The sequence below is a fragment of the Phyllobates terribilis genome, unplaced genomic scaffold (genome assembly GCF_046119375.1).
Source record: "Phyllobates terribilis strain yellow unplaced genomic scaffold, ASM4611937v1 Scaffold_10__3_contigs__length_209671492, whole genome shotgun sequence".
In the NCBI taxonomy this organism is placed as follows: Eukaryota; Metazoa; Chordata; class Amphibia; order Anura; family Dendrobatidae; genus Phyllobates; species Phyllobates terribilis.
The window spans coordinates 176,606,400-176,631,170 of NW_027362770.1; positions in this window are offsets into that span (position 1 = coordinate 176,606,400).

A 24,771-nucleotide genomic window follows, 5' to 3' on the forward strand; every position below is an offset into this window, starting at 1 on the left:
TTTTGTGTATAATGTCACTGATGATCACTGTATTACCTGTATACTGACACTATATATAGAGCTCCTGTGTATAATGTCACTGGTGATCACTGTATTACCTGTACACTGACACTATATACCGAGCTCCTGTGTATAATATCACTGGTGATCACTGTATTACCTGTACACTGACACTATATACAGAGCTCCTGTGTATAATGTCACTGGTGATCCCTGTATTACCTGTACACTGACACTATATACAGGGCTCCTGTGTATAATGTCACTGGTGATCACTATATTACCTGTACACTATATACACAAGAGCTCCTGTGCATAATGTCACTTGTGATAACTGTATTACCTGTACACTGACACTATATACAGAGCTCCTGTGTATAATGTCACTGGTGATCACTGTATTACCTGTACACTGACACTATATACAGAGCTCCTGTGTATAATGTCACTGGTGATCCCTGTATTACCTGAACACTGACACTATATACAGAGCTCCAGTGTATAATGTCACCGGTGATCACTATATTACCTGTACACCATACACTATATACAGAGCTCCTGTGTATAATGGCATTGGTGATCACTATATTACCTGTACACTATATACACAAGAGCTCGTGTGTATAATGTCACTTGTGATCACTGTATTACTTGTACACTGACACTATATACAGAGATCCTGTGTATAATGTCACCGGTGATTCCTGTATTACCTGTATACTGACACTATATACAGGACTCCAGTGTATTATGTCACCGGTGATCATTGCATTACCTGTATACTGACACTATATACAGGGCTCCTGTGTATAATGTCACTGGTGATCCTTGTATTATCTGTACACTGACACTATATGCAGAGCTCCTGTGTATAATGTCACTTGTGATTCTGTATTACCTGTATACGGACACTATATACAAAGCTCCTGTGTATAATGTCACTGGTGATCCCTGTACACCATACACTATATACAAAGCTCCTGTGTATAATGTCACTGGTGATCACTGTACTACCTGTACACTATATACAGAGCTCCTGTGTATAATGTCACTGGTGATCCCTGTATTACCTGTACACTGACACTATATACAGAGCTCCTGTGTATAATGTCACGGGTGATCACTGTATTACCTGTAAACTGACACTATATACAAAGCTCCTGTGTATAATGTCACTGGTGATCACTGTACTACCTGTACACTGACACTATATACAAAGCTCCTGTGTATAATGTCACTGGTGATCCCTGTACATTATACACTATATACAAAGATCCTGTGTATAATGTCACTGGTGATCACTGTATTATCTGTACACTGACCCTATATACAGAGCTCTTGTGTTTAAGGTCACTGGTGATCTCTGTATTACCTGTACAACACTACACACTATATACAGAGCTCCAGTGTATAATGTCACTGGTGATCACTGTATTATCTGTACACTGACACTATATACAAAGCTCCAGTGTATAATGTCACTGGTGATCACTGTATTATCTGTACACTGACACTATATACAGAGCTCCTGTGTATAATATCACTGGTGATCCCTGTATTACTTGTACACTGACACTATATGCAGAGCTCCTGTGTATAATGTCACTGGTGATCCCTGTATTACTTGTACACTGACACTATATACAGAGCTTCTGTGTATAATGTCACTGGTCATCACTGTATTACCTGTATACTGACACTATATACAAAGCTCCTGTGCATAATGTCACTGGTGATCACTGCATTACCTGTACACTGACACTATATACAGAGCTCCTGTGTATAATATCACTGGTGATCCCTGTATTACTTGTACACTGACAATATATATAGAGCTTTTGTGTATAATGTCACTGGTGATCACTGTATTATCTGTATACTGTCACTATATATAGAGCTCCTGTGTATAATGTCACTGGTGATCCCTGTATTACCTGTACACTGACACTATATACAGAGCTCCTGTGTATAATGTCACTGGTGATCCCTGTATTACCTGTACACTGACACTATATACAGGGCTCCTGTGTATAATGTCACTGGTGATCACTATATTACCTGTAAACTATATACACAAGAGCTCCTGTGTATAATGTCACTTGTGATCACTGTATTACTTGTACACTGACACTGTATACAGAGATCCTGTGTATAATGTCACCGGTGATCACTGTATTACCTGTATACTGACACTATAAACAGAGCTCCTGTGTATAATGTCACTGGTGATCACTGTATTACCTGTACACTTACACTATATACAGAGCTCCTGTGTATAATGTCACTGGTGATCCCTGTATAACCTGTACACTGACACTATATACAGGGCTCCTGTGTATAATGTCACCGGTGATCACTATATTACCTGTACACCATACACTATATACAGAGCTCCTGTGTATAATGTCACTGGTGATCCCTGTACACTATACACTATATACAAAGCTCCTGTGAATAATGTCACTGGTGATCACTGTACTACCTGTACACTGACACTATATACAAAGCTCCTGTGTATAATGTCACTGGTGATCCCTGTACACTATACACTATATACAAAGCTCCCGTGTATATTGTCACTGGTGACACCTGTACATTATACACTTTATACAAAGCTCCTGTGTATAATGTCACTGGTGATCACTGTACTACCTGTACACTGACACTATATACAGAGATCCTGTGTATAATGTCACTGGTGATCTCTGTATTACCTGTACAACACTACACACTATATACAGAGCTCCTGTGTATAATGTCACTGGTGATCACTGTATTATCTGTACACTGACACTATATACAAAGCTCCTGTGTATAATGTCACTGGTGATCACTGTATTATCTGTACACTGACACTATATACAAAGCACCAGAGTATAATGTCACTGGTGATCACTGTATTATCTGTACACTGACACTATATACAGAGCTCCTGTGTATAATGTCACCGGTGATCACTGTATTACCTGTACACTGACACTATATACAGGGCTGCTGTGTATAATGTCACCAGTGATCACTGTATTACCTGTACACTGACACTATATACAGGGTTCCTGTGTATAATGTCACTGGTGATCTCTGTACTACCTGTACACTGGCACTATACACAGAGCTCCTGTGTATAATGTCACCGGTGATCACTGTATTACCTGTACACTGACACTATATACAGAGCTCCTGTGTATAATGTCACCGTTGATCACTGTATTACCTGTACACTGACACTATATACAGTGCTCCTGTGTATAATGTCACTGGTGATCACTATATTACCTGTACACTATATACACAAGAGCTCTTGTGTATAATGTCACTTGTGATCACTGTATTACTTGTACACTGACACTATATACAGAGATCCTGTGTATAATGTCACCGGTGATTCCTGTATTACCTGTATACTGACACTATATACAGGGCTCCTGTGTATAATATCACTGGTGATCACTGTATTACCTGTATACTGACACTATATACAGGGCTCCTGTGTATAATGTCACTGGTGATCCTTGTATTATCTGTACACTGACACTATATACAAAGCTCCTGTGTATAATGTCACTGGTGATCACTGTATTATCTGTACACTGACACTATATACAGAGCTCCTGTGTATAATGTCACCGGTGATCACTGTATTACCTGTACACTGACACTATATACAGGGCTGCTGTGTATAATGTCACCAGTGATCACTGTATTACCTGTACACTGACACTATATACAGGGCTCCTGTGTATAATGTCACTGGTGATCTCTGTACTACCTGTACACTGGCACTATATACAGAGCTCCTGTGTATAATGTCACCGGTGATCACTGTATTACCTGTACACTGACACTATATAGAGTGCTCCTGTGTATAATGTCACTGTTGATCACTGTATTACCTGTACACTGACACTATATACAGTGCTCCTGTGTATAATGTCACTGGTGATCACTATATTACCTGTACACTATATACACAAGAGCTCTTGTGTATAATGTCACTTGTGATCACTGTATTATTTGTACACTGACACTGTATAGAGAGATCCTGTGTATAATGTCACCGGTGATTCCTGTATTACCTGTATACTGACACTATATACAGGGCTCCTGTGTATAATATCACTGGTGATCACTGTATTACCTGTATACTGACACTATATACAGGGCTCCTGTGTATAATGTCACTGGTGATCCTTGTATTATCTGTACACTGACACTATATACAGAGCTCCTGTGTATAATGTCACTTGTGATTCCTGTATTACCTGTATACTGACACTATATACAAAGCTCCTGTGTATAAAGTCTCTGGTGATCCCTGTACACTATACACTATATACAAAGCTCCTGTGTATAATGTCACTGGTGGTCACTGTACTACCTGTACACTATATACAGAGCTCCTGTGTATAATGTCACTGGTGATCCCTATATTACCTGTACACTGACACTATATACAGAGCTCCTGTGTATAATGTCACGGGTGATCACAGTATTACCTGTACACTGACACTATATACAAAGCTCCTGTGTATAATGTAACTGGTGATCCCTGTACACTATACACTATATACAAAGCTCCTGTGTATAATGTCACTGGTGACACCTGTACATTATACACTTTATACAAAGCTCCTGTGTATAATGTCACTGGTGATCACTGTACTACCTGTACACTGACACTATATACAGAGCTCCTGTGTATAATGTCACTGGTGATCACTGTATTATCTGTACACTGACACTATATACAAAGCTCCTGTGTATAATGTCACTGGTGATCACTGTATTATCTGTACACTGACACTATATACAAAGCTCCTGTGTATAATGTCACTGGTGATCACTGTATTATCTGTACACTGACACTATATACAGAGCTCCTGTGTATAATGTCACCGGTGATCACTGTATTACCTGAGCACTGACACTATATACAGGGCTGCTGTGTATAATGTCACCAGTGATCACTGTATTACCTGTACACTGGCACTATATACAGGGCTCCTGTGTATAATGTCACTAGTGATCTCTGTACTACCAGTACACTGGCACTATATACAGAGCTCCTGTGTATAATGTCACCGGTGATCACTGTATTACCTGTACACTGACACTATATACAGAGCTCCTGTGTATAATGTCACTGTTGATCACTATATTACCTGTACACTATATACACAAGAGCTCTTGTGTATAATGTCACTTGTGATCACTGTATTACTTGTACACTGACACTATATACAGAGATCCTGTGTATAATGTCACCGGTGATTCCTGTATTACCTGTATACTGACACTATATACAGGGCTCCTGTGTATAATATCACTGGTGATCACTGTATTACCTGTATACTGACACTATATACAGGGCTCCTGTGTATAATGTCACTGGTGATCCTTGTATTATCTGTACACTGACACTATATACAAAGCTCCTGTGTATAATGTCACTGGTGATCACTGTATTATCTGTACACTGACACTATATACAGAGCTCCTGTGTATAATGTCACCGGTGATCACTGTATTACCTGTACACTGACACTATATACAGGGCTGCTGTGTATAATGTCACCAGTGATCACTGTATTACCTGTACACTGACACTATATACAGGGCTCCTGTGTATAATGTCACTGGTGATCTCTGTACTACCTGTACACTGGCACTATATACAGAGCTCCTGTGTATAATGTCACCGGTGATCACTGTATTACCTGTACACTGACACTATATAGAGTGCTCCTGTGTATAATGTCACTGTTGATCACTGTATTACCTGTACACTGACACTATATACAGTGCTCCTGTGTATAATGTCACTGGTGATCACTATATTACCTGTACACTATATACACAAGAGCTCTTGTGTATAATGTCACTTGTGATCACTGTATTATTTGTACACTGACACTGTATAGAGAGATCCTGTGTATAATGTCACCGGTGATTCCTGTATTACCTGTATACTGACACTATATACAGGGCTCCTGTGTATAATATCACTGGTGATCACTGTATTACCTGTATACTGACACTATATACAGGGCTCCTGTGTATAATGTCACTGGTGATCCTTGTATTATCTGTACACTGACACTATATACAGAGCTCCTGTGTATAATGTCACTTGTGATTCCTGTATTACCTGTATACTGACACTATATACAAAGCTCCTGTGTATAAAGTCTCTGGTGATCCCTGTACACTATACACTATATACAAAGCTCCTGTGTATAATGTCACTGGTGGTCACTGTACTACCTGTACACTATATACAGAGCTCCTGTGTATAATGTCACTGGTGATCCCTATATTACCTGTACACTGACACTATATACAGAGCTCCTGTGTATAATGTCACGGGTGATCACAGTATTACCTGTACACTGACACTATATACAAAGCTCCTGTGTATAATGTAACTGGTGATCCCTGTACACTATACACTATATACAAAGCTCCTGTGTATAATGTCACTGGTGACACCTGTACATTATACACTTTATACAAAGCTCCTGTGTATAATGTCACTGGTGATCACTGTACTACCTGTACACTGACACTATATACAGAGCTCCTGTGTATAATGTCACTGGTGATCACTGTATTATCTGTACACTGACACTATATACAAAGCTCCTGTGTATAATGTCACTGGTGATCACTGTATTATCTGTACACTGACACTATATACAAAGCTCCTGTGTATAATGTCACTGGTGATCACTGTATTATCTGTACACTGACACTATATACAGAGCTCCTGTGTATAATGTCACCGGTGATCACTGTATTACCTGAGCACTGACACTATATACAGGGCTGCTGTGTATAATGTCACCAGTGATCACTGTATTACCTGTACACTGGCACTATATACAGGGCTCCTGTGTATAATGTCACTAGTGATCTCTGTACTACCAGTACACTGGCACTATATACAGAGCTCCTGTGTATAATGTCACCGGTGATCACTGTATTACCTGTACACTGACACTATATACAGAGCTCCTGTGTATAATGTCACTGTTGATCACTGTATTACCTGTACACTGACACTATATACAGTGCTCCTGTGTATAATGTCACTGGTGATCACTATATTACCTGTACACTATATACACAAGAGCTCTTGTGTATAATGTCACTTGTGATCACTGTATTACTTGTACACTGACACTATATACAGAGATCCTGTGTATAATGTCACCGGTGATTCCTGTATTACCTGTATACTGACACTATATACAGGGCTCCTGTGTATAATATCACTGGTGATCACTGTATTACCTGTATACTGACACTATATACAGGGCTCCTGTGTGTAATGTCACTGGTGATATTTGTATTATCTGTACACTGACACTGTAGACAGAGCTCCTATGTATAATGTCACTTGTGATTCCTGTATTACCTGTATACTGACACTATATACAAAGCTCCTGTGTATAATGTCACTGGTGATCCCTGTACACTATACACTATATACAAAGCTCCTGTGTATAATGTCACTGGTGGTCACTGTACTACCTGTACACTATATACAGAGCTCCTGTGTATAATGTCACTGGTGATCCCTATATTACCTGTACACTGACACTATATACAGAGCTCCTGTGTATAATGTCACTGGTGATCACAGTATTACCTGTACACTGACACTATATACAAAGCTCCTGTGTATAATGTCACTGGTGATCCCTGTACACTATACACTATATACAAAGCTCCTGTGAATAATGTCACTAGTGATCACTGTACTACCTGTACACTGACACTATATACAAAGCTCCTGTGTATAATGTCACTGGTGACCCCTGTACATTATACACTTTATACAAAGCTCCTGTGTATAATGTCACTGGTGATCACTGTTCTAGCTGTACACTGACACTATATACAGAGCTCCTGAGTATAATGTCACTGGTGATCTCTGTATTACCTGTACAACACCACACACTACATATAGAGCTCCTGTGTATAATGTCACTGGTGATCACTGTATTATCTGTACACTGACACTATATACAAAGCTCCTGTGTATAATGTCACTGGTGATCACTGTATTATCTGTACACTGACACTATATACAAAGCTCCTGTGTATAATGTCACTGGTGATCACTGTATTATCTGTACACTGACACTATATACTGAGCTCCTGTGTATAATGTCACCGGTGATCACTGTACTACCTGTACACTGACACTATATACAGAGCTGCTGTGTATAATGTCACCAGTGATCACTGTATTACCTGTACACTGGCACTATATACAGGGCTCCTGTGTATAATGTCACTGGTGATCTCTGTACTACATGCACACTGGCACTATATACAGAGCTCCTGTGTATAATGTCACCGGTGATCACTGTATTACCTGTACAATGACACTGTATACAGAGCTCCTGTGTATAATGTCACTGTTGATCACTGTATTAACTGTACACTGACACTATATACAGTGCTCCTGTGTATAATGTCACTGTTGATCCCTGTATTACCTGTACACTGACACTATATACAGAGCTCCTGTATATAATGTCACTGGTGATCACTGTATTACCTGTACACTGACACTATATACAGAGCTCATGTGTATAATGTCACTGTTGATCACTGTATTACCTGTACACTGACACTATATACAGTGATCCTGTGTATAATGTCACTGGTGATCCCTGTATTACCTGTACACTGACACTATATACAGAGCTCCTGTGTATAATGTCACTGGTGATCACTATATTACCTGTATACTGACACTATATACAGAGCTCCTGTGTATAATGTCACCGGTGATCACTGTATTACCTGTACACTGACATTATATAGAGAGCTCCTGTGTATAATGTCAGTGGTGATCTCTGTATTACCTGTACACTGACACTATATACAGAGCTCATGTGCATATTGTCACTGGTGATCCCTGTATTACCTGTACACTGACACTATATACAGAGCTCCTGTGTATAATGCCACTAGTGATCACTGTATTACCTGTACACTGACACTATATACAGGGCTCCTGTGTATAATGTCACCGGTGATCTCTGTATTACCTGTACACTGACACTAAAAGCAGAGCTCCTGTGTATAATGTCACTGGTGATCACTGTAATACCTGTATACTGACACTATATACAGAGCTCCTGTGTATAATGTCACTAGTGATCACTGTATTATCTGTACACTGACACTATATACAGTGCTCCTGTGTATAATGTCATTGGTGATCACTGTACTACATGTACACTATATACAGAGCTCCTGTGTATAATGTCACTGGTGATCCCTGTATTACCTGTACACTGACACTATATACAAAGCTCCTGTGTATAATGTCACTGGTGATCCATGTACACTATACACTATATACAAAGCTCCTGTGTATAATGTCACTAGTGATCACTGTATTATCTGTACACTGAAACAATATACAGAGCTCCTGTGTAAAATGTCACTGGTGATCAATGTATTACCTGTACACTGACACTATAAACAGAGCTCCTGTGTATAATATCACTGGTGATCCCTGTATTACTTGTACACTGACACGATATACAGAGCTTCTGTGTATAATGTCACTGGTGATCACTGTATTATCTGTACACTGACACTATATACAGAGCTCCTGTGTATAATGTCACTGGTGATCAATGTATTACCTGTAGACTAACACTATATACAGAGCTCCTGTGTATAATATCACTGGTGATGCCTGTATTACTTGTACACTGACACTATATACAGAGCTCCTGTGTATAATGTCACTGGTGATCCCTGTATTACTTGTACACTGACACTATATACAGAGCTTCTGTGTATAATGTCACTGGTGATCACTGTATTACCTGTATACGGACACTATATACAGAGCTCCTGTGCATAATGTCACTGGTGATCACTGTATTACCTGTACACTGACACTATAAACAGAGCTCCTGTGTATAATATCACTGGTGATCCCTGTATTACTTGTACACTGACAATATATACAGAGCTTCTGTGTATAATGTCACTGGTGATCACTGTATTACCTGTATACTGACACGATATACAGAGCTCCTGTGTATAATGTCACTGGTGATCCCTGTATTACCTGTACACTGACGCTATATACAGAGCTCCTGTGTATAATATCACTGGTGATCACTGTATTACCTGTACACTGACACTATATACAGAGCTCCTGTGTAGAATGTCACTGGTGATCGCTGTATTACCTGTACACTGACACTATATACAGGGCTCCTGTGTATAATGTCACTGGTGATCACTATATTACCTATACACTATATACACAAGAGCTCCTGTGTATAATGTCACTCGTGATCACTGTATTACTTGTACACAGACACTATATACAGAGATCCTGTGTATAATGTCACCGGTGATCACTGTCTCACCTGTATACTGACACTATATACAGAGCTCCTGTGTATAATGTCTCTGGTGATCACTGTATTACCTGTACACTGACACTATATACAGAGCTCCTGTGTATAATGTCACTGGTGATCCCTGTATTACCTGTACACTGACACTATATACAGGGCTCCTGTGTATAATGTCACCGGTGATCACTATATTACCTGTACACTATACACTATATACAGAGCTTCTGTGTATAATATCACTGGTGATCACTATATTACCTGTACACTATATACACAAGAGCTCCTGTGTATAATGTCACTTGTGATCACTGTATTACTTGTACACTGACACTATATACAGAGATACTGTGTATAATGTCACCGGTGATTCCGGTATTACCTGTATACTGACACTATATACAGGGCTCCTGTGTATAATGTCACTGGTGATCCTTGTTTTATCTGTACACTGACACTATATACAGAGCTCCTGTGTATAATGTCACTTGTGATTCCTGTATTACCTGTATACTGACACTATATACAAAGCTCCTGTGTAAAATGTCACTGGTGATCCCTGTACTCTATACACTATATACAAAGCTGCTGTGTATAATGTCACTGGTGATCACTGTACTACCTGTACACTATATACAGAGCTCCTGTGTATAATGTCACTGGTGATCCCTGTATTACCTGTACACTGACACTATATACAGAGCTCCTGTATATAACGTCAAGGGTGATCACTGTATTACCTGTACACTGACACTATATACAAAGCTCCTGTGTATAATGTCACTGGTGATCCCTGTACACTATACACTATATACAAAGCTCCTGTGTATAATGTCACTGGTGATCACTGTACTACCTGTACACTGACACTATATACAAAGCTCCTGTGTATAATGTCACTGGTGATCCCTGTACATTATACACTATATACAAAGCTCCTGTGTATAATGTCACTGGTGATCACTGTGTTATCTGTACACTGACACTATATACAGAGCTCCTGTGTATAATGTCACTGGTGATCTCTGTATTACCTGTACAACACTACACACTATATATAGAGCTCCTGTGTATAATGTCACTGGTGATCACTGTATTATCTGTACACCGACACTATATACAAAGCTCCTGTGTATAATGACACTGGTGATCACTGTATTATCTGTACACTGACACTATATACAAAGCTCCTGTGTATAATGTCACTGGTGATCACTGTATTATCTGTACACTGACACTATATACAAAGTTCCTGTGTAAAATGTCACCAGTGATCACTGTATTACCTGTACACTGGCACTATATACAGAGCTCCTTTGTATAATGTCACTGGTGATCTCTGTATTACCTGTACACTGGCACTATATACAGAGCTCCTGTGTATAATGTCACCGGTGATCACTGTATTACCTGTACACTGACACTATATACAGGGCTCCTGTGTATAATGTCACTGGGGATCACTGTTTTACCTGTACACTGACACTATATACAGAGCTCCTGTGTATAATGTCACTGTTGATCACTGTATTACCTGTACACTGACACTATATACAGTGCTTCTGTGTACAATGTCACTGGTGATCCTTGTATTACCTGTACACTGACACTATATACAGAGTTCCTGTGTATAATGTCACTGGGGATCACTATATTACCTGTATACTGACACTATATACAGAGATCCTGTGTATAATGTCACCGGTGATCACTGTATTACCTGTACACTGACACTATATACAGAGCACCTTTGTATAATGTCACTGGTGATCTCTGTATTACCTGTAAACTGACACTATATACAGAGCTCCTGTGCATATTGTCACTGGTGATCCCTGTATTACCTGTACACTGACACTATATACAGAGCTCCTGTGTATAATGTCACTAGTGATCACTGTATTACCTGTACACTGACACTATATACAGAGCTCCTGTGTATAATGTCACCGGTAATCACTGTATTACCTGTACACTGACACTATATACAGAGCTCCTGTGTATAATGTCAGTGGTGATCACTGTATTACCTGTACTCTGACACTATATACAGAGCTCCTGTGTATAATGTCACTAGTGATCACTGTATTACCTGTACACTGACACTATATACAGTGCTCCTGTGTATAATGTCACTGGTGATCACTGTACTACCTGTACACTGACACTATATACAAAGCTCCTGTGTATAATGTGACTGGTGATCCATGTACACTATTCACTATATACAAAGCTCCTGTGTATAATGTCACTGGTGATCACTTTATTATCTGTACACTGACACAATATACAGAGCTTCTGTGTATAATGTCACTGGTGATCAATGTATTACCTGTACACTGACACTATATACAGAGCTCCTGTGTATAATATCACTGGTGATCCCTGTATTACTTGTACAATGACACTATATACAGAGCTTCTGTGTATAATGTCACTGTTGATCACTGTATTATCTGTACACTGACACTATATACAGAGCTCCTGTGTATAATGTCACTGGTGATCAATGTATTACATGTACACTGATACTATATACAGAGCTCCTGTGTATAATATCACTGGTGATCACTGTATTATCTGTACACTGACACTATATACAGAGCTCCTGTGTATAAGGTCACTGGTGATCTCTGTATTACCTGTACAACACTACACACTATATACAGAGCTCCAGTGTATAATGTCACTGGTGATCACTGTGTTATCTGTACACTGACACTATATACAAAGCTCCATTGTATAATGTCACTAGTGATCACTGTATTATCTGTACACTGACACAATATACAGAGCTCCTGTGTATAATGTCACTGGTGATCAATGTATTACCTGTACACTGACACTATATACAGAGCTCCTGTGTATAATATCACTGGTGATCCCTGTATTACTTGTACACTGACACTATATACAGAGCTTCTGTGTATAATGTCACTGGTGATCACTGTATTATCTGTACACTGACATTATATACAGAGCTCCTGTGTATAATGTCACTGGTGATCAATGAATTACCTGTACACTGACACTATATACAGAGCTCCTGTGTATAATATCACTGGTGATCCCTGTATTACTTGTACACTGACACTATATACAGAGGTCCTGTGTATAATGTCACTGGTGATCCCTGTATTACTTGTACACTGACACTATATACAGAGCTTCTGTGTATAATGTCACTGGTTATCACTGTATTACCTGTATACTGACACTATATACAAAGCTCCTGTGCATAATGTCACTGGTGATCACTGTATTACCTGTACACTGACACTATATACAGAGCTCCTGTGTATAATATCACTGGTGATCCCTGTATTACTTGTACACTGACAATATATACAGAGCTTTTGTGTATAATGTCACTGGCAATCACTGTATTATCTGTATACTGACACTATATATAGAGCTCCTGTGTATAATGTCACTGGTGATACCTGTATTACCTGTACACTGACACTATATACAGAGCTCCTGTGTATAATATCACTGGTGATCACTGCATTACCTGTACACTGACACTATATACAGAGCTCCTGTGTATAATGTCACTGGTGATCCCTGTATTACCTGTACACTGAGACTATATACAGGGCTCCTGTGTATAATGTCACTGGTGATCACTATATTACCTGTACACTATATACACAAGAGCTCCTGTGTATAATGTCACTTGTGATCACTGTATTACTTGTAAACTGACACTATATACAGAGATCCTGTGTATAATGTCACCGGTGATCACTGTATTACCTGTATACTGACACTATATACAGAGCTCCTGTGTATAATGTCACTGGTGATCACTGTATTACCTGTACACTTACACTATATACAGAGCTCCTGTGTATAATGTCACTGGTGATCCCTGTATTACCTGTACACTGACACTATATACAGGGCTCCTGTGTATAATGTCACCGGTGATCACTATATTACCTGTACACTATATACACAAGACCTCCTGTGTATAATGTCACTTGTGATCACTGTATTACTTGTACACTGACACTATATACAGAGATCCTGTGTATAATGTCACCGGTGATTCCTGTATTACCTGTATACTGACACTGTATACAGGGCTCCAGTGTATAATGTCACTGGTGATCATTGCATTACCTGTATACTGACACTATATACAGGTCTCCTGTGTATAATGTCACTGGTGATCCTTGTATTATCTGTACACTGACACTATATGCAGAGCTCCTGTGTATAATGTCACTTGTGATTCCTGTATTATCTGTATACTGACACTATATACAAAGCTCCTGTGTATAATGTCACTGGTGATCCATGTACACTATACACTATATACAAAGCTCCTGTGTATAATGTCACTGGTGATCACTGTACTACCTGTACACTATATACAGAGCTCCTGTGTATAATGTCACTGGTGATCCCTGTATTACCTGTACACTGACACTATATACAGAGCTCCTGTGTATAATGTCACTGGTGATCCCTGTATTACCTGTACACTGACACTATATACAGAGCTCCTGTATATAACGTCAAGGGTGATCACTGTATTACCTGTACACTGACACTATATACAAAGCTCCTGTGTATAATGTCACTGGTGATCCCTGTACACTATACACTATATACAAAGCTCCTGTGTATAATGTCACTGGTGATCACTGTACTACCTGTACACTGACACTATATACAAAGCTCCTGTGTATAATGTCACTGGTGATCCCTGTACATTATACACTATATACAAAGCTCCTGTGTATAATGTCACTGGTGATCACTGTGTTATCTGTACACTGACACTATATACAGAGTTCCTGTGTATAATGTCACTGGTGATCTCTGTATTACCTGTACAACACTACACACTATATATAGAGCTCCTGTGTATAATGTCACTGGTGATCACTGTATTATCTGTACACTGACACTATATACAAAGCTCCTGTGTATAATGTCACTGGTGATCACTGTATTATCTGTACACTGACACTATATACAAAGTTCCTGTGTAAAATGTCACCAGTGATCACTGTATTACCTGTACACTGGCACTATATACAGAGCTCCTTTGTATAATGTCACTGGTGATCTCTGTATTACCTGTACACTGGCACTATATACAGAGCTCCTGTGTATAATGTCACCGGTGATCACTGTATTACCTGTACACTGACACTATATACAGGGCTCCTGTGTATAATGTCACTGGGGATCACTGTTTTACCTGTACACTGACACTATATACAGAGCTCCTGTGTTTAATGTCACTGTTGATCACTGTATTACCTGTACACTGACACTATATACAGTGCTTCTGTGTACAATGTCACTGGTGATCCTTGTATTACCTGTACACTGACACTATATACAGAGTTCCTGTGTATAATGTCACTGGGGATCACTATATTACCTGTATACTGACACTATATACAGAGATCCTGTGTATAATGTCACCGGTGATCACTGTATTACCTGTACACTGACACTATATACAGAGCACCTTTGTATAATGTCACTGGTGATCTCTGTATTACCTGTACACTGACACTATATACCAAGCTCCTGTGCATATTGTCACTGGTGATCCCTGTATTACCTGTACACTGACACTATATACAGAGCTCCTGTGTATAATGTCACTAGTGATCACTGTATTACCTGTACACTGACACTATATACAGAGCTCCTGTGTATAATGTCACCGGTGATCACTGTATTACCTGTACACTGACACTATATACAGAGCTCCTGTGTATAATGTCAGTGGTGATCACTGTATTACCTGTACTCTGACACTATATACAGAGATCCTGTGTTTAATGTCACTAGTGATCACTGTATTACCTGTACACTGACACTATATACAGTGCTCCTGTGTATAATGTCACTGGTGATCACTGTACTACCTGTACACTGACACTATATACAAAGCTCCTGTGTATAATGTGACTGGTGATCCATGTACACTATTCACTATATACAAAGCTCCTGTGTATAATGTCACTGGTGATCACTTTATTATCTGTACACTGACACAATATACAGAGCTTCTGTGTATAATGTCACTGGTGATCTTATTACCTGTACACTGACACTATATACAGAGCTCCTGTGTATAATATCACTGGTGATCCCTGTATTACTTGTACAATGACACTATATACAGAGCTTCTGTGTATAATGTCACTGGTGATCACTGTATTATCTGTACACTGACACTATATACAGAGCTCCTGTGTATAATGTCACTGGTGATCAATGTATTACATGTACACTGACACTATATACAGAGCTCCTGTGTATAATATCACTGGTGATCACTGTATTATCTGTACACTGACACTATATACAGAGCTCCTGTGTATAAGGTCACTGGTGATCTCTGTATTACCTGTACAACACTACACACTATATACAGAGCTCCAGTGTATAATTTCACTTGTGATCACTGTGTTATCTGTACACTGACACTATATACAAAGCTCCATTGTATAATGTCACTAGTGATCACTGTATTATCTGTACACTGACACAATATACAGAGCTCCTGTGTATAATGTCACTGGTGATCAATGTATTACCTGTAAACTGACACTATATACAGAGCTCCTGTGTATAATATCACTGGTGATCCCTGTATTACTTGTACACTGACACTATATACAGAGTTTCTGTGTATAATGTCACTGGTGATCACTGTATTATCTGTACACTGACATTATATACAGAGCTCCTATGTATAATGTCACTGGTGATCAATGAATTACCTGTACACTGACACTATATACAGAGCTCCTGTGTATAATATCACTGGTGATCCCTGTATTACTTGTACACTGACACTATATACAGAGGTCCTGTGTATAATGTCACTGGTGATCACTGTATTACTTGTACACTGACACTATATACAGAGCTTCTGTGTATAATGTCACTGGTTATCACTGTATTACCTGTATACTGACACTATATACAAAGCTCCTGTGCATAATGTCACTGGTGATCACTGTATTACCTGTACACTGACACTATATACAGAGCTCCTGTGTATAATATCACTGGTGATCCCTGTATTACTTGTACACTGACAATATATACAGAACTTTTGTGTATAATGTCACTGGCAATCACTGTATTATCTGTATACTGACACTATATATAGAGCTCCTGTGTATAATGTCACTGGTGATACCTGTATTACCTGTACACTGACACTATATACAGAGCTCCTGTGTATAATATCACTGGTGATCACTGCATTACCTGTACACTGACACTATATACAGAGCTCCTGTGTATAATGTCACTGGTGATCCCTGTATTACCTGTACACTGAGACTATATACAGGGCTCCTGTGTATAATGTCACTGGTGATCACTATATTACCTGTACACTATATACACAAGAGCTCCTGTGTATAATGTCACTTGTGATCACTGTATTACTTGTAAACTGACACTATATACAGAGATCCTGTGTATAATGTCACCGGTGATCACTGTATTACCTGTATACTGACACTATATACAGAGCTCCTGTGTATAATGTCACTGGTGATCACTGTATTACCTGTACACTTACACTATATACAGAGCTCCTGTGTATAATGTCACTGGTGATCCCTGTATTACCTGTACACTGACACTATATACAGGGCTCCTGTGTATAATGTCACCGGTGATCACTATATTACCTGTACACTATATACACAAGACCTCCTGTGTATAATGTCACTTGTGATCACTGTATTACTTGTACACTGACACTATATACAGAGATCCTGTGTATAATGTCACTGGTGATTCCTGTATTACCTGTATACTGACACTGTATACAGGGCTCCAGTGTATAATGTCACTGGTGATCATTGCATTACCTGTATACTGACACTATATACAGGTCTCCTGTGTATAATGTCACTGGTCATCCTTGTATTATCTGTACACTGACACTATATGCAGAGCTCCTGTGTATAATGTCACTTGTGATTCCTGTATTATCTGTATACTGACACTATATACAAAGCTCCTGTGTATAATGTCACTGGTGATCCATGTACACTATACACTATATACAAAGCTCCTGTGTATAATGTCACTGGTGATCACTGTACTACCTGTACACTATATACAGAGCTCCTGTGTATAATGTCACTGGTGATCCCTGTATTACCTGTACACTGACACTATATACAGAGCTCCTGTGTATAATGTCACTGGTGATCCCTGTATTACCTGTACACTGACACTATATACAGAGCTCCTGTATATAACGTCAAGGGTGATCACTGTATTACCTGTACACTGACACTATATACAAAGCTCCTGTGTATAATGTCACTGGTGATCCCTGTACACTATACACTATATACAAAGCTCCTGTGTATAATGTCACTGGTGATCACTGTACTACCTGTACACTGACACTATATACAAAGCTCCTGTGTATAATGTCACTGGTGATCCCTGTACATTATACACTATATACAAAGCTCCTGTGTATAATGTCACTGGTGATCACTGTGTTATCTGTACACTGACACTATATACAGAGCTCCTGTGTATAATGTCACTGGTGATCTCTGTATTACCTGTACAACACTACACACTATATATAGAGCTCCTGTGTATAATGTCACTGGTGATCACTGTATTATCTGTACACTGACACTATATACAAAGCTCCTGTGTATAATGACACTGGTGATCACTGTATTATCTGTACACTGACACTATATACAAAGCTCCTGTGTATAATGTCACTGGTGATCACTGTATTATCTGTACACTGACACTATATACAAAGTTCCTGTGTAAAATGTCACCAGTGATCACTGTATTACCTGTACACTGGCACTATATACAGAGCTCCTTTGTATAATGTCACTGGTGATCTCTGTATTACCTGTACACTGGCACTATATACAGAGCTCCTGTGTATAATGTCACCGGTGATCACTGTATTACCTGTACACTGACACTATATACAGGGCTCCTGTGTATAATGTCACTGGTGATCACTGTTTTACCTGTACACTGACACTATATACAGAGCTCCTGTGTTTAATGTCACTGTTGATCACTGTATTACCTGTACACTGACACTATATACAGTGCTTCTGTGTACAATGTCACTGGTGATCCTTGTATTACCTGTACACTGACACTATATACAGAGTTCCTGTGTATAATGTCACTGGGGATCACTATATTACCTGTATACTGACACTATATACAGAGATCCTGTGTATAATGTCACCGGTGATCACTGTATTACCTGTACACTGACACTATATACAGAGCACCTTTGTATAATGTCACTGGTGATCTCTGTATTACCTGTACACTGACACTATATACAGAGCTCCTGTGCATATTGTCACTGGTGATCCCTGTATTACCTGTACACTGACACTATATACAGAGCTCCTGTGTATAATGTCACTAGTGATCACTGTATTACCTGTACACTGACACTATATACAGAGCTGCTGTGTATAATGTCACCGGTGATCACTGTATTACCTGTACACTGACACTATTTACAGAGCTCCTGTGTATAATGTCAGTGGTGATCACTGTATTACCTGTACTCTGACACTATATACAGAGATCCTGTGTATAATGTCACTAGTGATCACTGTATTACCTGTACACTGACACTATATACAGTGCTCCTGTGTATAATGTCACTGGTGATCACTGTACTACCTGTACACTGACACTATATACAAAGCTCCTGTGTATAATGTGACTGGTGATCCATGTACACTATTCACTATATACAAAGCTCCTGTGTATAATGTCACTGGTGATCACTTTATTATCTGTACACTGACACAATATACAGAGCTTCTGTGTATAATGTCACTGGTGATCAATGTATTACCTGTACACTGACACTATATACAGAGCTCCTGTGTATAATATCACTGGTGATCCCTGTATTACTTGTACAATGACACTATATACAGAGCTTCTGTGTATAATGTCACTGGTGATCACTGTATTATCTGTACACTGACACTATATACAGAGCTCCTGTGTATAATGTCACTGGTGATCAAAGTATTACATGTACACTGACACTATATACAGAGCTCCTGTGTATAATATCACTGGTGATCACTGTATTATCTGTACACTGACACTATATACAGAGCTCCTGTGTATAAGGTCACTGGTGATCTCTGTATTACCTGTACAACACTACACACTATATACAGAGCTCCAGTGTATAATGTCACTGGTGATCACTGTGTTATCTGTACACTGACACTATATACAAAGCTCCATTGTATAATGTCACTAGTGATCACTGTATTATCTGTACACTGACACAATATACAGAGCTCCTGTGTATAATGTCACTGGTGATCAATGTATTACCTGTACACTGACACTATATACAGAGCTCCTGTGTATAATATCACTGGTGATCCTTGTATTACTTGCACACTGACACTATATACAGAGCTTCTGTGTATAATGTCACTGGTGATCACTGTATTATCTGTACACTGACATTATACACAGAGCTCCTGTGTATAATGTCACTGGTGATCAATGTATTACCTGTACACTGACACTATATACAGAGCTCCTGTGTATAATATCACTGGTGATCCCTGTATTACTTGTACACGGACACTATATACAGAGGTCCTGTGTATAATGTCACTGGTGATCCCTGTATTACTTGTACACTGACACTATATACAGAGCTTCTGTGTATAATGTCACTGGTTATCACTGTATTACCTGTATACTGACACTATATACAAAGCTCCTGTGCATAATGTCACTGGTGATCACTGTATTACCTGTACACTGACACTATATACAGAGCTCCTGTGTATATCACTGGTGATCCCTGTATTACTTGTACACTGACAATATATACAGAGCTTTTGTGTATAATGTCACTGGCAATCACTGTATTATCTGTATACTGACACTATATATAGAGCTCCTGTGTATAATGTCACTGGTGATACCTGTATTACCTGTACACTGACACTATATACAGAGCTCCTGTGTATAATATCACTGGTGATCACTGCATTACCTGTACACTGACACTATATACAGAGCTCCTGTGTATAATGTCACTGGTGATCCCTGTATTACCTGTACACTGAGACTATATACAGGGCTCCTGTGTATAATGTCACTGGTGATCACTATATTACCTGTACACTATATACACAAGAGCTCCTGTGTATAATGTCACTTGTGATCACTGTATTACTTGTACACTGACACTATATACAGAGATCCTGTGTATAATGTCACCGGTGATCACTGTATTACCTGTATACTGACACTATATACAGAGCTCCTGTGTATAATGTCACTGGTGATCACTGTATTACCTGTACACTTACACTATATACAGAGCTCCTGTGTATAATGTCACTGGTGATCCCTGTATTACCTGTACACTGACACTATATACAGGGCTCCTGTGTATAATGTCACCGGTGATCACTATATTACCTGTACACTATATACACAAGACCTCCTGTGTATAATGTCACTTGTGATCACTGTATTGCTTGTACACTGACACTATATACAGAGATCCTGTGTATAATGTCACCGGTGATTCCTGTATTACCTGTATACTGACACTGTATACAGGGCTCCAGTGTATAATGTCACTGGTGATCATTGTATTAACTGTATACTGACACTATATACAGGTCTCCTGTGTATAATGTCACTGGTGATCCTTGTATTATCTGTACACTGACACTATATGCAGAGCTTCTGTGTATAATGTCACTTGTGATTCCTGTATTATCTGTATACTGACACTATATACAAAGCTCCTGTGTATAATGTCACTGGTGATCCATGTACACTATACACTATATACAAAGCTCCTGTGTATAATGTCACTGGTGATCACTGTACTACCTGTACACTATATACAGAGCTCCTGTTTATAATGTCACTGGTGATCCCTGTATTACCTGTACACTGACACTATATACAGAGCTCCTGTGTATAATGTCACGGGTGATCCCTGTACACTATACACTATATACAAAGCTCCTGTGTATAATGTCACTGGTGATCCCTGTACATTATACAATATATACAAAGCTCCTGTGTATAATGTCACTGGTGATCACTGTTTTATCTGTACACTGACACTATATACAGAGCTCCTGTGTATAAGGTCACTGGTGATCTCTGTATTACCTGTACAACACTACACACTATATACAGAGCTCCAGTGTATAATGTCACTGGTGATCACTGTATTATCTGTACACTGACACTATATACAAAGCTCCAGTGTATAATGTCACTGGTGATCACTGTATTATCTGTACACTGACACAATATACAGAGCTCCTGTGTATAATGTCACTGGTGATCAATGTATTACCTGTACACTGACACTATATACAGAGCTTCTGTGTATAATATCACTGGTGATCCCTGTATTACATGTACACTGACACTATATACAGAGCTTCTGTGTATAATGTCACTGTTGATCACTGTATTATCAGTACACTGACACTATATAAAGAGCTCCTGTGTATAATGTCACTGGTGATCAATGTATTACCTGTACACTGACACTATATACAGAGCTCCTGTGTATAATATCACTGGTGATCCCTGTATTACTTGTACACTGACACTATATACAGAGCTCCTGTGTATAATGTCACTGGTGATCCCTGTATTACTTGTACACTGACACTATATACCGAGCTTCTGTGTATAATGTCACTGGTTATCACTGTATTACCTGTATACAGACACTATATAGAAAGCTCCTGTGCATAATGTCACTGGTGATCACTGTATTACCTGTACACTGACACTATAAACAGAGCTCCTGTGTATAATATCACTGGTGATCCCTGTATTACTTGTACACTGACAATATATACAGAGTTTTTGTGTATAATGTCACTGGTGATCACTGTATTATCTGTATACTGACACTATATATAGAGCTCCAGTGTATAATGTCACTGGTGATCCCTGTATTACCTGTACACTGACACTATATACAGAGCTCCTGTGTATAATATCACTGGTGATCACTGCATTACCTGTACACTGACACTATATACAGAGCTCCTGTGTATAATGTCACTGGTGATCCCTGTATTACCTGTACACTGACACTATATACAGGGCTCCTGTGTATAATGTCACTGGTGATCACTGTATTACTTGTACACTGACACTATATACAGAGATCCTGTGTATAATGTCACCGGTGATCACTGTATTACCTGTATACTGACACTATATACAGAGCTCCTGTGTATAATGTCACTGGTGATCCCTGTATTACCTGTACACTGACACTATATACAGAGCTCCTGTGTATAATTTCACGGGTGATCACTGTATTACCTCTACACTGACACTATATACAAAGCTCCTGTGTATAATGTCACTGGTGATCCCTGTACACTATACACTATATACAAAGCTCCTGTGTATAATGTCACTGGTGATCACTGTACTACCTGTACACTGACACTATATACAAAGCTCCTGAGTATAATGTCACGGGTGATCCCTGTACATTATACACTATATGCAAAGCTCCTGTGTATAATGTCACTGGTGATCTCTGTATTACCTGTACAACACTGCACACTATATAGAGAGCTCCTGTGTATAATGTCCCTGGTGATCACTGTACTATCTGTACAATGACACTATATACAAAGCTCCTGTGTATAATGTCACTGGTGATCACTGTATAATCTGTACACTGACACTATATACTGAGCTCCTGTGTATAATGTCACTGGTGATCACTGTATTACCTGTACACTGACACTATATACAGGGCTCCTGTGTATAATGTCACCAGTGATCACTGTATTACCTGTACACTGACACTATATACAGAGCTCCTGTGTATAATGTCACTGGTGATCACTGTATTACCTGTACACTGACACTATATACAGAGCTCCTGTGTATAATGTCACTGGTGATCCCTGTATTACCTGTACACTGACACTATATACAGAGCTCCTGTGTATAATGTCACCGGTGATCACTATATTACCTGTACACCATTCACTATATACAAAGCTCCTGGGTATAATGTCACTGGTGATCACTATATTATCTGTACACTATATACACAAGAGCTCCTGTGTATAATGTCACTTGTGATCACTGTATTACTTGTACACTGACACTATATACAGAGATCCTGTGTATAATGTCACCGGTGATTCCTGTATTACCTGTATACTGACACTATATACAGGGCTCCAGTGTATAATGTCACTGGTGATCATTGCATTACCTGTATACTGACACTATATACAGGGCTCCTGTGTATAATGTCACTGGTGATCCTTGTATTATCTGTACA